The sequence below is a fragment of the Miniopterus natalensis genome, chromosome 1 (assembly GCF_054644295.1).
Source record: "Miniopterus natalensis isolate mMinNat1 chromosome 1, mMinNat1.hap1, whole genome shotgun sequence".
NCBI lineage: Eukaryota > Metazoa > Chordata > Mammalia > Chiroptera > Miniopteridae > Miniopterus > Miniopterus natalensis.
Genome location: NC_142081.1, coordinates 3,760,911 through 3,775,425, shown reverse-complemented (window position 1 = coordinate 3,775,425; position 14,515 = coordinate 3,760,911). Strand labels below are relative to the sequence as shown.

The following is a 14,515-nucleotide window of genomic DNA, read 5'->3' as shown; positions in this document are numbered from 1 at the left end:
TATGAGTAAATAGAGAAGGCGGGCTTTGGTTATTATAAACCAAGCGTAGGGATTAATTCAGTGCGTGCTCCTGGTGCAGAAAGATAAACAACTGGGACAGTTGAGAGTTAAAGAGGAAAGACGATTCGGGGGACCAAAGACGAGAGTTAACCTGAACCAAAAGTTTTCTTAAAGTCTGGGTGCACACAAATAAGTAAATACCGAAATGAGAGAAAGCCAGAGAGAAGAGGGGAATGGGATGGCTGAGGGAGCAGAGAGGCCCCCGCACCAGGGTGGGGGGGAGCCTGGCGCGCGGGGCCTGGAGTCGGCCGTGGGGGGGTAGTGAGTCTGTCACGGGAATAGTGACAGAACGAGAGAATAAGTTACACGTCCAACTCCGAATCCCGAAACGGGCAGGAGGAGCCGGGGTTAGGGGGAGAAGCGCGTTGACGGTGCGTTGATGCTGGAAGGAGATGCGGTAGAAGACTGACACGGATCAAGGGTTGGGGGGCCCAAGTCTAGAACCACAGTACTGTTCATAAAATAGTGAAAAATAGTAAGCCTCTGAATGCGCAAGGAGAGGAGAGGGAGGAAGCAAAGGTGCATGGCGGGCATGGGGGGCTTGCCCCAGCACTCCTGATGAGCGGTTGGGGGGTGTCCTGAATCCCCCCCCCCGGCAGAAGCGCTCTGAGAATGAAAGAAGGCGAGGAGGGGGTTCCGAAAGCTGTAACGAAGCAGAGGCAGGAAGGAGGCAAAGTCACAATGACGAACGTCACACATGGGTAGATCCTCGGGAGAGGGCTAGGCTAGGACAGACAATGAGGGGCCCTCACGAACGGTGGCTCATAACTGGTCCGAATCTGAGCACTCTGTTCATTGACAAAGGAGTAAAATACCCAATAAAAAGAAAAGAAACAGGACGAATGGCTCAATGGAGGAAGCCAGGGTGAGGGAAGGAATTAGCGGGACTGGCGCTGTGGGGCGCGGTGGGTGTCTGCAGGCGGCCGTGGGAGGCGTCCCTCCACGCAGCTGCGCTCTAAGAGTGCAAGGCTGCAGGAAAGAAGGAATGAGACAGGGAAGGGGAGAAAGAGTGGACACTGGAAAGATGTAAAAGGCACCTAAAAAGAAGGAAGGTGATTAGATAACTGACAAATAAATACACATATAAGAGAGCAGCTCTGGGCATAAGAGTGAGGGAGCATGAACCTTGCAAGTGCTCTGATTAATCCAAATTGTGCTTCTGACTTGGGCAGCCACCCACCCAGGAAAAAGTTCAAAGATGGCACATGTAAGGGAGGGACCCCCGTGGGGCTAGGGAGGGGGACACACATTGTCTATAGATTATCATGTATCCAGTTAGGTGCACCTGCCATCTAGAAGTGAAAAGACAATGATTTAAGTAGAAAGACTGAATGGATGCATGAATGCAGGAAAGAAACAGGGGAACGATTTGCATTGACTGATGGGGGGGGTGGGGGCGTTGTAGAGGGATTTAGGGTTGAGCCAAACCCTGGTGCTTGGTCTCCAAAAGAAAAGCCAGAAGAAAGATTAAAAGGATGGTAGAAAAACCAATTAAAATGGGGGGGCAGGGGAATCAACATAAATAAAAGGAAGAAAAATGATGATAATATATGTATTTGAGGGGACTGGTTTAGCACTGATCATACGCATTAACTCAAATCTGGCCCTGAAGTTTATAAATAATAAAAACAATACCATACACTAAAGAGTGAGAGAATAAATGGGTGTGTTCCATGAAAAAGAAACAAGAGTTTGAAAAATAGAAGGAGACACTGGGAGAAAGAAAGATACTACAAGAGAATATAGGAAAAGGTACTTACTGGATAAGTACTTAAATATAATGAACAGGTATTATTCACGAAACATAATTCGTGGTAAAACATGAGGTTCCGCAGTAAAAAAGTCCACGTAGCTAAAAAGAAAGAAGGAATTAACAGCAATGGCTGTGGGAATGAGTGAGTGAACGGATGAGTGAGGAATGATTATTTCTGTGAATTCACTTCTGTACCAAGGCTCAGAAGGATAGAGTAATGCAACAGAGAAAGTAAGGAGAGTGGGGGAGCACAGAAAATTATGACAAGATGGATATAAGCAATAAAAACACTAAGCGAATAAATATACATGAATATATGATAGAGAGGGCCATGCTAGAACAGAAGAGAGACAACATCTCCCCCAAAATTATGACTGATTGAAAACTGGGCTCTTGATGCCGTTAAATAAACCCTAAAGCAAAGCACCGGTACAAGAAATGAACAAGCCAAAGGGTGCCCCATGGACAGGTGCTGAGAAGCTCTGCGAACCACACGTTATGGTTAAGCCAGTTCTGTGCAACTGAGGTCTGAAAATAAAACGGAAATACTGAAGCAAAGGAGTGACAGGAAGGGTGAACAGATATGTGAGCGGCCGTCTTAGAAACGGCAGTGCCCGCACCAGCCAGGGCAGTGCTGCCCATGGGATGGCCCTCATGTCACTCCAGGCACCTACAGTCCCTAAATGGGAACAGATGCCAGAAAAAAAGCATATGAGTTAAAGATGAGAAAAGGCAAATTGAAACTAAGTAAAAGGGAAGGAAACAAAGCCTCCAAACAACCCCATTGAATGGTACTGTGGGTGTGTGTAAAACAGAAAAGCCTGCTGGGGTTGGTAACGGGGTCATCATTAGTCGCAAAGATGGATGAGATCATCTAATCCCATATCCAGGGGCAAGGGAAAATGAGAATTAAAAAAAAAAGGCAAAAAAGGCAAAAGGAAAGGTAATAAACAAACAACAAAAGTGATAAATGGCTAGTTAAGAGGTTGTCTGAACAGGGATTATAATTGGTTTACATGCATACACCTTAAATAGATAAATACATTACACCTTTCAAAGAATAAATGAAAAATTGAGGAAATACCGGCCCCCAAACGAGCACTGCAATAAAATATACGCAATCGAGGTCCATAAATAAAAGAATAAATACTGAATGTAAAAGGTGACTAAATGCAGGGAAGAAAGATTGCAAATAAAAATAAATACATGGGCCAGTGAGGTTCATTTTGCACGTGGAGGTTTTGACTAATACAATTATTTCACAGGAGATCTAGTAAGTAAAAGAACCCCCAAAATTAGAAAGAAAGGATAAATGAATGAACGAGTGAAAGAATGAGTGAATGAGTGACTGACTGACTGAGAAATGAGCTGCATGGACCAGGGGTGGGGAGGTTGCTTGTGGGACCCTGGTGCGTCCTTCTGTGCACCTGAATTTATAAGAATGAAAATGTAAGGAAGAGTCAGAAAGGGAGAAAGATGAAATTTGGGGAGAAATACAAAAGAAAGGAATGAGGAATACAAATTATATATGAATCAACAGGATTTGGGAAGGGAGGGCTTCATGCACAAGGGCTATGATTAATTTAAAGCTGTGCTTTTGAAGTCCATAAAATAATCCAATCTAATTTGATTTGATTCAAATGAATGTATGAATGGATGAGTGACAGGGAGGGAGGGAGGGAATGGGAGAAAGAAAGGGTAGGAGGGATCTTCCTTCCTGTTTGGGGCTTCCTGTGATCTAGCCAGTAAAATAAAGTGGATACCAGGAAGGATGGATCTTGGCAAGTCATGTACTTGTTACATGCACTTCACCTGGCAGGGAGGCGCCAGCTCTGGAAGCTTTTGGGAGTGATTACCCTTGCTTGGTGTGTGGGGGCCATTTTACTTTAGCTCTCTCATCCTCAGTTTCTCCATCTGTAGCCTTGGAATGGCATCAGCTTCCCACTTGGATTGGTCTTGGGTTGATCATGGGGGCAGATGCTTGTCTGTTTGTTGGCAGTGTGCTATCTATGGCCTTGATACTCAGAAGGGCTCAGCTCAGGGCCCCACAAAAGGTTGCATGAACAAGGAATGTTGGGCTAGGTGGGTGTCTTGGCCCATCTTTGGGCGTGGGTCACCTGTGAGGATGGAGTATGAAGGCCTGACTTCTGGGGAAGATGAACCAAGGGCCTCTTGAGTTCCTAATGTAAACAGTGTAAATGGCACATGACCTAGAGCAGGAGGTTATCCATCAACCTGACATCACCCGTCTTTTTTATCCTCTTCAAATTCTTGTCTAAGTCTCACTTTTTTAAAATGAATATATTTTTTAATGACCTAACTGTCATTACTCACCGCATAAACTATTTTTTACACCCTGCTTTTTCCATTAATACGCTGTCATCAACAATTTTCTTGCTTACAGTCTTCACCACCTCACTAGATGCATTGTGTCTGATTAGTCACAACACCTACCTACTATTGTTATGCACAGCATCTTTCCTTTTAATGTTATAAATTATGTCACAGCTAATGGCTTAGCACACCCACTTTCTCTCATTCTTATGAGTTATCGTCCTATACCCAGAAATGATCACTGCTACATGGGCGCGTCAGTTTCCCCTGCTAGACTCTGAGCCCCTACAGGCAAGGAGAATGTTGACTTGATCTTTGCATCTCAAAGCCCAACATGTTACTATGCTAAATATTGTCTGGTTGCATGAGTGGATGGAGGGATGAAAGAAGAGCTGAATGAGAAGATAAGTGGTGGGCTGATGGATGAGAGGTATGAAAGGATGGATGCAGATGTAGTAAATGCAGTGAAAAAGTGATTGGTGGTTGGCTGATAGACAAGAGGATGAAAGGGGAGATGAAGTTGCAGTGAGTGGGTGAGTGGTTGACTGATGGATAAAAGGATGGAAGGATGGATGAATGTAGTGAGTGGGTGAGTGATTGGCTGATGAATGAGAGGATGTAAGTATAAATGAAGATGTGAATGAGTAGTCAGTGGTTGGCAGATGGATGAGAAGATGGAGGGATGGATGAAGATTCAGTGAGTGGTAAGTGATTAACAAATGAATGATAGGATGGAAGGATGAAGATGTGAATGAGTAGGTGAGTGGTTAGCTGATAAGAGGATGAAAGCATTAATGAAGATGTGAGTGTGGGTCAGTGGTTGGCTAATGGATGAGAAGATGGACGGATGGATGAAGATACGAGTGGTTGATTGTTTGGCTGATGGATAACTGGATGGAGGGATGAATGAAGGTGTAGTGAGTGGTCAGTGGTTGGATAATGGATAAGAGGATGGATGAAGATGTGAATGAGTGGTTGGCAGACAGATAAGAGGATGTAAGGCTGGATGAAGATACAGTGAATGGGTGATTTGTTAATTGATGGAATAGAGTGGATGGTTAGATGAAGATATAGTGAGCGGTGAGTGATTGACTAATGGATGAGAGGATGGAGGGTTAGAAGGATGAAGATTTGGTGAGTAGGTGAGTGGTTGGCTGATTGACGAGAGATGGAAGGATGGGTGAAGGTGTTGTGAGTGAATGAGTGATTGGTTGATGGATGAGAGGATGGACAAATGTGTATTGAGTGGAGGAATGATTGATAAATGAGGATGGAGGGAGGGATAAAGATGTAGTGAATGGTCAGAAATTGGCTAATGGATGAGAGGATGGAGGGATGGAAAGTGGAAAGATGGATGAAGATGTGAATGAGTGGGTGAGTGTTTGGCAGATGGTTGAGATGATGGAGGACTGAGTGAAGACAGTGAATGGATGATTTGTTAATTGATGGATTAGAGTATGGATGGTTTGATGAAGATGTAGTGAGTGGCGAATGATTACCTAATGGATGAGAGGATGGAAGGTTAGAAGGATGAATGAAGATGTAGTGAGTGTGAGTGGTTGGCTGATGAGTGAGAATATGGAAGGATGGGTGGAGGTGTAGTGAGTGAAGGAATGACTGATGAATGAGAGGATGGAGTGAGGGAGGGAGATGTAGTGAATGGTCATTGATTGGCTATTGGGTGAGAGGATGGAAGAATGGATGAAGATGTGAATAGTGGGTGAGTGGATGGCTGATGGATGACACAATGGAAGGATGGATGAAGATGTGACTGGGTTCATAGTTGGCTGGTGGAGGAAGATGTAGTGAATGGGTGAGTGATTGGCTGATGAATGAGAGGATGTAAGTATAAATGAAGGTGTGAATGAGTGGTCAGTGATTGACTGGATGGTAGGATGGAAAAACGGAAGAAGATGTAATGAGTGGATGATTGGTTGGCTGATAAATAAGATGATGGAAGGATGAATGAAGATGTAATGAGTGCTTCAGATTGGTTAATGAAGGAGAGAAAAGAAGGAAGGGTGGATGAAGATGTGAATGACAGGGTCTGTGGTTGGCTGATGGGTGAGAGGATGGAAGGATGGATGAAGATGTAATGAATGGGTCATTAGTTGACTGATGGATGAGAGATGGAAGGATAGATGAAAGTGTAGTGAGTGAATGAGTGATTGGCTGATGGGTGAGAAGATGGAGTGATGGTCAAGATGTAGTGAGTGTCCAGTGATTGGCTAATTGATAAGAGGAGGGAAGAATAAAAGGTTGTATGAAGATGTGAATGACTGGGTGAGTGGTTGACGGATGGATGAGAGAATGGAAGGATTGATGAAAGTGTAGTGAGTGAATGAATGACTGGCTGATGGATAGAAGATGGGGGAACGGGTGAAGATGTAGTGAGTGGGTGCTGGGTTAGCTAATGGATGAAAGGATGGAAGGATGGATAAAGATGTAGTGAGTGGTCTATGGTTGGCTGGTGGATGAGAGGATGGAAAGATGGATGAAGGTGTATTGAGGGAATGAATGACTGGCTGATGGATTAGAGAATAGAGGGATGGGTGAAGATGTGAATGAGTTGATCAGTGGTTGGCTGATGGATGAGAGGATTGAACGATGGATGAAGATGTGACTGAGTAGGTGAGTGTTTGGTTGATGGATAAGAGAATGAAGTGATGGATGAAGATATGACTGCATCAGTAGTTAGCTGATCGATGAGAGGATAAAAGGGGAGATAAAAATGTAGCGAGTGGATGAAAGCTTGACTGGTGAATGAGAGGATGGAAGGATGGACTAAAATATGAGTAGGTGATTGATTGACTCATGGGTGACAGGGTGGAGGAATGGACGAGGTGTAGTGAGTGGTCACTGATTGGCTAATGGATGAGAGGTTGGATGGATGGATGAAGATGTGAATGGATGAATGATTGGCTGATTGATGGTAGGATGAAAGGATGAATGAAGATACAGTGAATTGAGGATTGGCTGGCTGATAAATGAGAATGGAAGGGTGGATGAACATGTAGTGAGTGAATGAATATTTGTCTGATGGATGAGAGGATGCAAGTATGTGTAAAGATGTAGTGAATAGGTGATGGGTTGGCTGATGGATGAGCAGATGGAGGGATGGATGAGTATGTGAATGGGTAGGTGAGTGGTTGACTGAATCAAGATGAGAGGATGGAAGATGTTTGAATGGGTGCTTGGATGGCTGATGGCTGTGAGAATGGAGGAGTGGATGAAGAGTGTGTGTGTCAGTGGTTGGCTGATGGATGAGGCAATTGAAGGATGGATGAGAGTGTAGTGAGTGAATGGTGAATGGCTGGTTAATGAGAGGAGAGATGGATGCAAATGTACTGAATAGTCAGTGTATGACTAATGGCGAGAGGACGGATGGGTAGAAGGGTAAATGAACATGCAGTGAGTTGGTAAACGGTTGGCTGATCAACCGGAGGATACAGGGATGGTATAAGGTGAATGAATGAGTGAATGAATGAAAATTGGGTGATGGATGACAATGAAAGGATTGGTGAATAGGTAATGAGTGGGATGTTGGTTGGCTGAGGAATAACACCATGGAAGGATGGATGAAGAGGTATAGTGAGTGAATAAGTGAACACCCAAAGGATGAGAGAATAAAAGGATGGATGGAGATGTAGTGAGTTGTCAGTGATTGGCAATTAGATGAGTGGATGGAAGGATAGACAGATGGTTGAAGATGTAGTGAGTGGATGAGGAGTTGGCTGATGCGTAGAGGATTGAAGGATGGATGTAGGTCTGATGAGTGAATTAATGATTGGTGGATGAAAGGGTGGAAAGATGGCTGAAGATGTAGGGATTGGGTGTTTGGTTGGCTGATCAATGAGACGAGAGGATGCATGAAGTTGTAGTGAGGGAATGTATGATTGGTTGATGGATGAGAGGATAATGGGATATATATAGATGTCATGAGTTGTCAATATTTGGCTAATGATAAGATTGAAGGATAGATGGATTAATATGTAGTGATTGGATGAGTGGTTTGCTGATTGATGAGAGGATGAAGGGATGATGAAGGTACAGTGAGTGGATTTTTGGTTGACTTATTGCTAAGATAGTGGAAGGGTAGATGAAGGTGTAGTGAATGATTGTGTGATTGGCTGATGGAAGGATGGACTATGATGTAGTGAGTGGTCAGTGATTGCCTAATGGATGAAGATGGAAGGATGGAAGAAGATGTGAATGAATGGGTCAGTGGTTGGCTGATGCATGAAAGGAAGAAGTGAGTGGGTTAGTAGGTGTCTGATGGAATAAAGAATAGAAGGATGGTTGAATGTCTATCGAGAGAATAATTCGCTGGTGGATGAGAGGATAGAGGAATGGGTGAAGATATAGCGAGGGCTCAGTGATTGGCTAATTGAGAGGATGGAAGGATGAGAGGATGAGTGAAGATGTGAAGTAGTGGGTGAGTGGTTGGCTAATGCATGAGAGGTTGGAGGGATGGATGAAGATGTGGTTGTGGGTCATTGGCTGATAGAAGATGGAAGTATGGATGAAGGTGTAGTCAGTGAGTGACTGGTGGATGGATGAGAGGATGAGAGGTTGGAAGACGGATAAAGATGTAGTGAGTGGGTTTCATTTGGCAGATGGATAAGATGATGGTAGGATGGATGAAGGTGTGAGTGAATGAGTTATTGGCTGATGGATGAGAGGTTGGTAGGATGGAAGGATTGAAGATGCAAATGAGTGGGTGAGTGGTTGGCTGATGGATGAAGTTGTAGAGAGTGGGTTTTTGATTGGCTGAGGGATGAGATGAAAGGATAGAGAAAGGTGTAGTGAATAAGTGAATGGCTGGTTGATGGATTGGAGAATGGAAGGTTGAATGAAGACGTGAGGAGTGGATTTTTGGTTGGCTAATGCATGAGGTGATGAAAAGATAGATGAAAGTGTAGTGAGTGAATGTAGGACTGGCTGATGTATGAAAGGATAATTGGATGGATGAGGGTGTTGTGAGTTGCCAGTGTATGGCCAATTAATGAGAAGATGGAAGGATAGGATAGGTGAAGATCTAGTGATTGGGTGAGTAGTTGGCACAGGGTTGAGGATGGAAGGATGGATGAAGGTGTGAGTGAATGAATGATTAGTTGATGGAGGAGAGGTTGGCGGGATGGAGGAAGATGCAGTGAGTGGGTTTTTGGTTGGCTGATGGATTAGATAAGATGATGGAGGGATGGAAGAAGACAAATTGAGTGGGTTAGTGGTTGGCTGATGGATGAGAGGATGGAAGCGTGGGTTAATGTGTAGGGAGTGATGAATGACTCCCTGATGAAAGGGAAGATGGAGGGTGAGTGAAGGTGTCCGTTGTCAGGGATAGGCTTGGGAGGCCAGCGGCGATTTGCACCTTAATTTGATCCATCCATCCACCCATGCTTTCCAACTACTATTCTTGACATGGTGCTTTGGCCTCTTTTCTGAAAGCAAACCTTTTCCTTTGGGTGGGGTGTGTGGTGCCATGGGCTGTGGCGAATGTCTATATTTGTAGCTTCCTCCTCTTGGGTCACTGGCCTGAGCAAGCCCTAGTTCAATCTCTTCTGCCACCGTCACCCCCGTGGCTCCCTTCACATGGTGCTTTCCCCTGCATCGCACACAGTGATGGATCCAGGGCTGGGGACACGTCCTCCCCAGGCCACCCTGCCTGGTGGTGCATGGTACCAGGCTTGACCTTTGCCTTCCACCTTCCGGCTTCCTCCCCCGGACGGCCGTGGTCGTGACCCACCCAGTCATCCATCCCTTCATTCATTCACTCACGGGCAATACACAGATTTGAAATTCAGCTAGTGCTGTACTAGGGCGAGCTCACAAGGAGAGCTGAGCATGTTTGTAAGGAGCCATGTTTGTGTGTCAGTCACCAGGCGAGACCCTTATTCAGCTGCCACTTCCAAGTCTGAGTTCTGTTGAAAGTTTGATTGTCTTGTCCGACTTTGTTCCTTACAAAATGAGGTTGATTGGTAATCAGTAAACTGTGTTCCCTGCGTGCTCAGAAATCATAGCCCATATCCTCAAGAGGCTTGGGCGAGAGCCGGGGGCGCTGAGTCGAAGGGCTGGCGCTGGCCACGAGCAGGCTTTCAAGTCATTAGAGCACCTTGGTCTGCGCTGCAGGAGGAGACCTTAGAGCCATTCCTGCCCTATTCGAGATTAGTTAATGCTCAGCTCTATTTAGAGAAAATTGGGGAGATGATTGCTCTTGTGGATGACAAGAATCCTGCCCCGTGAGGGGTCTGCTTGGAACAGCTCATCAGTGAACCAGGGTGTCCAGGCACATGGCACTTTGCAAACCCTGGATGCAGCCCTCAGCATCCATGCAGGTCTTAGGCCCAGTGGGACCCCCTTTAGCTCACTAATCCCAGCATGGGACAAGGTGTGGGTCTTGGGGGTGCTACTGAGAATTTGGCATTTTAGTTCTTGCAGTGGAGGAAGAGGTAGACTTCCTGGGCAAAACCAGGACCTTGGAGCTGGACAAACCTGTGGGTTTAAAATTAAGGTGACAGCTTGGGTGTATCTTCTTGGCAGGGGAACGTATCACCCACCTCGCAGGGCAGACGTTGAGGGGTTGGGCTCTGGAGGCCTTGTCCATTTAGTTTCTGGACCTGGTGTCACCATTGCCAGCCTAGTGGTCTTGGGCAGGTTACTCGAACCACCCCAAGTCTCAGCGTTCCCATCTGAGTGGTGGGTATGTCATGGCGGTGTCAGCTAGGGGATCCAGGTAGACACTGAGAGTGGTGGCTGTGCCTCGCTGCACGCCCTGTGCTGGCTCCCAAGAATCAAGGTCAGGGTTCCAGGCTGTCCCAGTGTCTTTGTCCGTATATGTGTGTTTGGGAGGGCTGGGTGAGCTTGCTCACGTGTAACCTGGAACTAGCCACACTATCTGCCATGGTTACTGCTTCAGGGAGGTTATTTATATGTAAATAAATGCTTTGTTACCTGCCATACAGGTGCCCTCCTGGGGGCTCTGGGGTTGGCCACTTGTCCTGTAGTCTGTGAGCACTGGTCACAGAGCTGCATTCCCTGGGATTCCCACCCAGGGGACTGTTGGACGGAGCAGAGGGTGTGGGAGAAGCACCTGGACGGCTCTGGGGAAACAGGGAGGGAGGCAAAAGTTTGCTTTTAAATAAAGATTTAACAGGCTTGGCGGGGAGGGGGTCGAGGCCAGAATAGAGGCCGAGGGAGAATATTTAGAAACCCTCAGAGGAGGCTGATATTTTAGAAAACATGCACTTTTAATTGGTAATGGGTTGGACAGGAGAGCTTGGTGTGCTTTAGAAAGGCCAGGATTTCTAGATTCTGTTTAGTGAGGTGAGCACCATGAGAAGTGGTTGGTGCAGGAGGGTGCCCTGACCAGGGCTGTGCTTCTGAAAGTCTCTGTGGGTGGTGTACAGGACACCAGAGGTTAAAGGGCACTAGGTAGACAGGCAGGAGCTGGTGGCTGGGTGCTCTCTTTGCCCCTCAAGGCTGCTAGGAGCCTTTCCTAAGATATCGGGGCTCTCAGGTGTCCATCTCCTATGCAGAGCAGGCTCCCCTCCTCTTCTTGCTCCCTGCCTGCTTGTGTGCATGAGAACTCTTGCTAGCCAGTGTGACCGGGAGCAGGTGGCCCTCATCTGCACCTGTGTCTCTCTCAGCCTCCACAGCCACGGGGACGCCCTGCACACATAACCGCGGGACAGGCTGGACCCAAAGACTCTGGACCCGGGCTGCCCCTGCGAGGAGGAGTGTGCCCTCCTCAACCTCCCCTGCAGTAGCCACCCACTCTTTGCTGATGGACTTCACTGAGCTGAGGGCCAGACATGTGGGCTTGACCCTTGCTCACCCCACTCGAACCCTGAGACTTAGGGGACCAGCTGCGCCTTCGACGTCCGCGTCTGGGAAAGGGGCTCTCCACCTACCTCACAGGGTTGTTGTGAGGAGCCTGTGATGTGGTTTGACACCCTACTGTGCTCTCAATAAATGTCTTTTTTGCCTTACAAACACAGTGATGGATGTGATACTAATATAAGGAGGGGTAAGTGTTGAATGTCCCGTTATTGGGTCTTCTCACTTTGGGTAGTGTGATGTATCCCCGTCCCCTACCCATTTGGCACTGAAGGGTGATAGGCTGTCCCGAAGCAGGGCTGGCCTGCTGGGGGTCCTGGGACTGATACACATTTGGATGAACTAACCCAGCTGGTCCCCCTTCTTCTAATGGTCGTAGGATGCCAGGTTTCTTTCCAGAAAGGAATGTACAGAGGTGATGGAGCAAGTCTGAGCAGAGCTCACTGTCCTGGTTTCTGCAGCCCCAAGAGGAGCTGCTCCCAGGGCTGCTATTCTTCCTCCCCCGCCTCACACATTCCCAGGGTCATGGCAGGGGTCTGTCCAAGCAGTTATTAATCTTGGACGATGGCAAGTGGATGGCCAAATAGGTCCAACCTGGCTGTGACCTTGGCCCAACACTCATTCCACCAGATGGTTACTGAGCAGGGCCCTGAGGGGGCCGCAGAGGGCAAGCCTTAGACCCACCAAGCCCAGATCAGGACTCTCAGGCTGTTGGCCAGAAGCTTGTGGCTGGGGCTGGATGAAGGCAGAGGGAACAAGGGCAGGGGGCTTTGGACCCAAGTCCACACAGAGTCCTCAGGCCGCCTACTTGGCATTACCGGAGCAGATGAGCTAGACATGCAACCTGTGCGAAGGGAGAGCTCACTGCCACCACCACATGGTCACTGTCAGAGCCAAAGCCACCACCGCCGCCGCCACCTCTTTCCTCTCCGTTCGTTCCCCTGCCTCCTTCTCTTCCTTCTTTCCTCCTCCCTCTTCCCTCCCCACCCACCTCCAGCGAGGTGCCTTAAGAGAAAATACAAGCAAGTCCAGCCATGAGTGCACCAGCTGAGCGTGGCTCCTTTTTGAAGAGAAAGAACCACCTGGCCCAGCCAAGAAGACCTGACCCCAGTCCCTGATGGAGATGGAGACATGGATGGTGCTGAGTGATGGTCCAGGCAGCAGTGAGACCAAGAGAAAATGGCCACCAGTGTGTGCCCCGCCCAGATGAGTCTATGCCTTATGAAGAGAGGGCAGACAGCACAGGAGAGTCCTGTGTGTGATGGGTAGAGCCCCAGCCTCTGATGAAGCTGAGTCATCCACATAAGGGACCCCTAGAAATTCCAGAGCTGAGACTCTAGCTCCAGCCTCTGGTGAAGGTCTGATGTCCACGATGAGTGGCCCCAGCTCCAGCCTCCAGTGAAGCTCTGATGTCCACGATGAGTGGCCCTCATGACGTTCCAGAACTGAGATCCCAGCTCCAACCTCCCATGAAGCTCTTATGCCCATGATGAGAGGCTCTCTTCATGTTCCAGAACTGAGACCTCAGCTCCAGCCTCCACTAAGCTCAGATGCCCATGATGAGTGGCCCTCTTGATGTTCCAGAACTGAGAACCTAGCTTTAGCCTACAATGAAGCTCTGATGTCCATGATAAGAAGCCCTCTTCATGTTCCAGAACTGAGGCCCCAGCTCCAGCCTTCAATAAAGCTCAGATGCCCATTATGAGTGGCCCTCTTAATGTTCCAGAACTGAGACCCCCCAGCTCCAGCCTCCGATAAAGCTCAAATGCCCATGATGAGTGGCCCTCTTGATGTTCCAGAACTGAGAACCTAGCTTTAGCCTACAATGAAGCTCTGATGTTCATAGAAAGAGGCCTGCTTCGCGTTCCAGAACTGAGGCCCCAGCTCCAGCCTTCAATAAAGCTCAGATGCCCATGATGAGTGGCCCTCTTAATGTTTCAGAACTGAGAACTTAGTTCCAACCTCCAATGAAGCTCTGACTCCCATGATGGGAAGTCCTCTTGATGTTCCAGAACTCAGAACTCAGCTCCAACCTCCAGTGAAGCTCTTATGCCCATGGCGGGAGTTCCTCTTGATGTTCCAGAACTGAGGCCCCGGCTCTAGCCTCCAATAAAGCTCTAATGCCCATGATGAATGGATTTGTTGATGTTCCAGAACTCAGAACCCAGCTCCAGCCTCTGATAAAGCTCTGATGCCCATGTTGAGTGGCCTTCTTGATATTCTAGGACTGAGAACCCAGCTCCAGCCTCCGATAAAGCTCTGATGCCCATGATGAGTGGCCCTCTTGATGTTCCAGAACTCAGAACCCAGCTCCAGCCTCCGATAAAGCTCTGATGCCCATGATGAGTGGCCCTCTTGATGTTCCAGAACTCAGAACCCAGCTCCAGTCTCCGATAAAGCTCTGATGCTCATGATGAGTGGCCTTCTTGATGTTCTAGAACTGAGCACCCAGCACCAGCTTCTGATAAAGTTCATATCTCCATGATGAATGGCCCTCTTGATGCTCCAGAACTGAGACCCCAGCTCCAGCCT

At 47.6% G+C, this 14,515-nt stretch overlaps 1 long non-coding RNA gene across 2 annotated transcripts in view; it reads left to right on the top strand.

The window, feature by feature from the left end:
• The window catches only part of LOC107536497 (uncharacterized), a 31,535-nt gene extending 19,396 nt beyond the window's left edge, over nucleotides 1–12,139 (top strand). For both annotated transcript variants that reach the window (XR_001603143.2, XR_001603144.2), the window contains one exon: nucleotides 11,794–12,139. This is a non-coding gene — a long non-coding RNA (uncharacterized LOC107536497). The remainder of the gene's footprint in view (nucleotides 1–11,793) is intronic.
• Nucleotides 12,140–14,515: the final 2,376 nt, after the last annotated feature.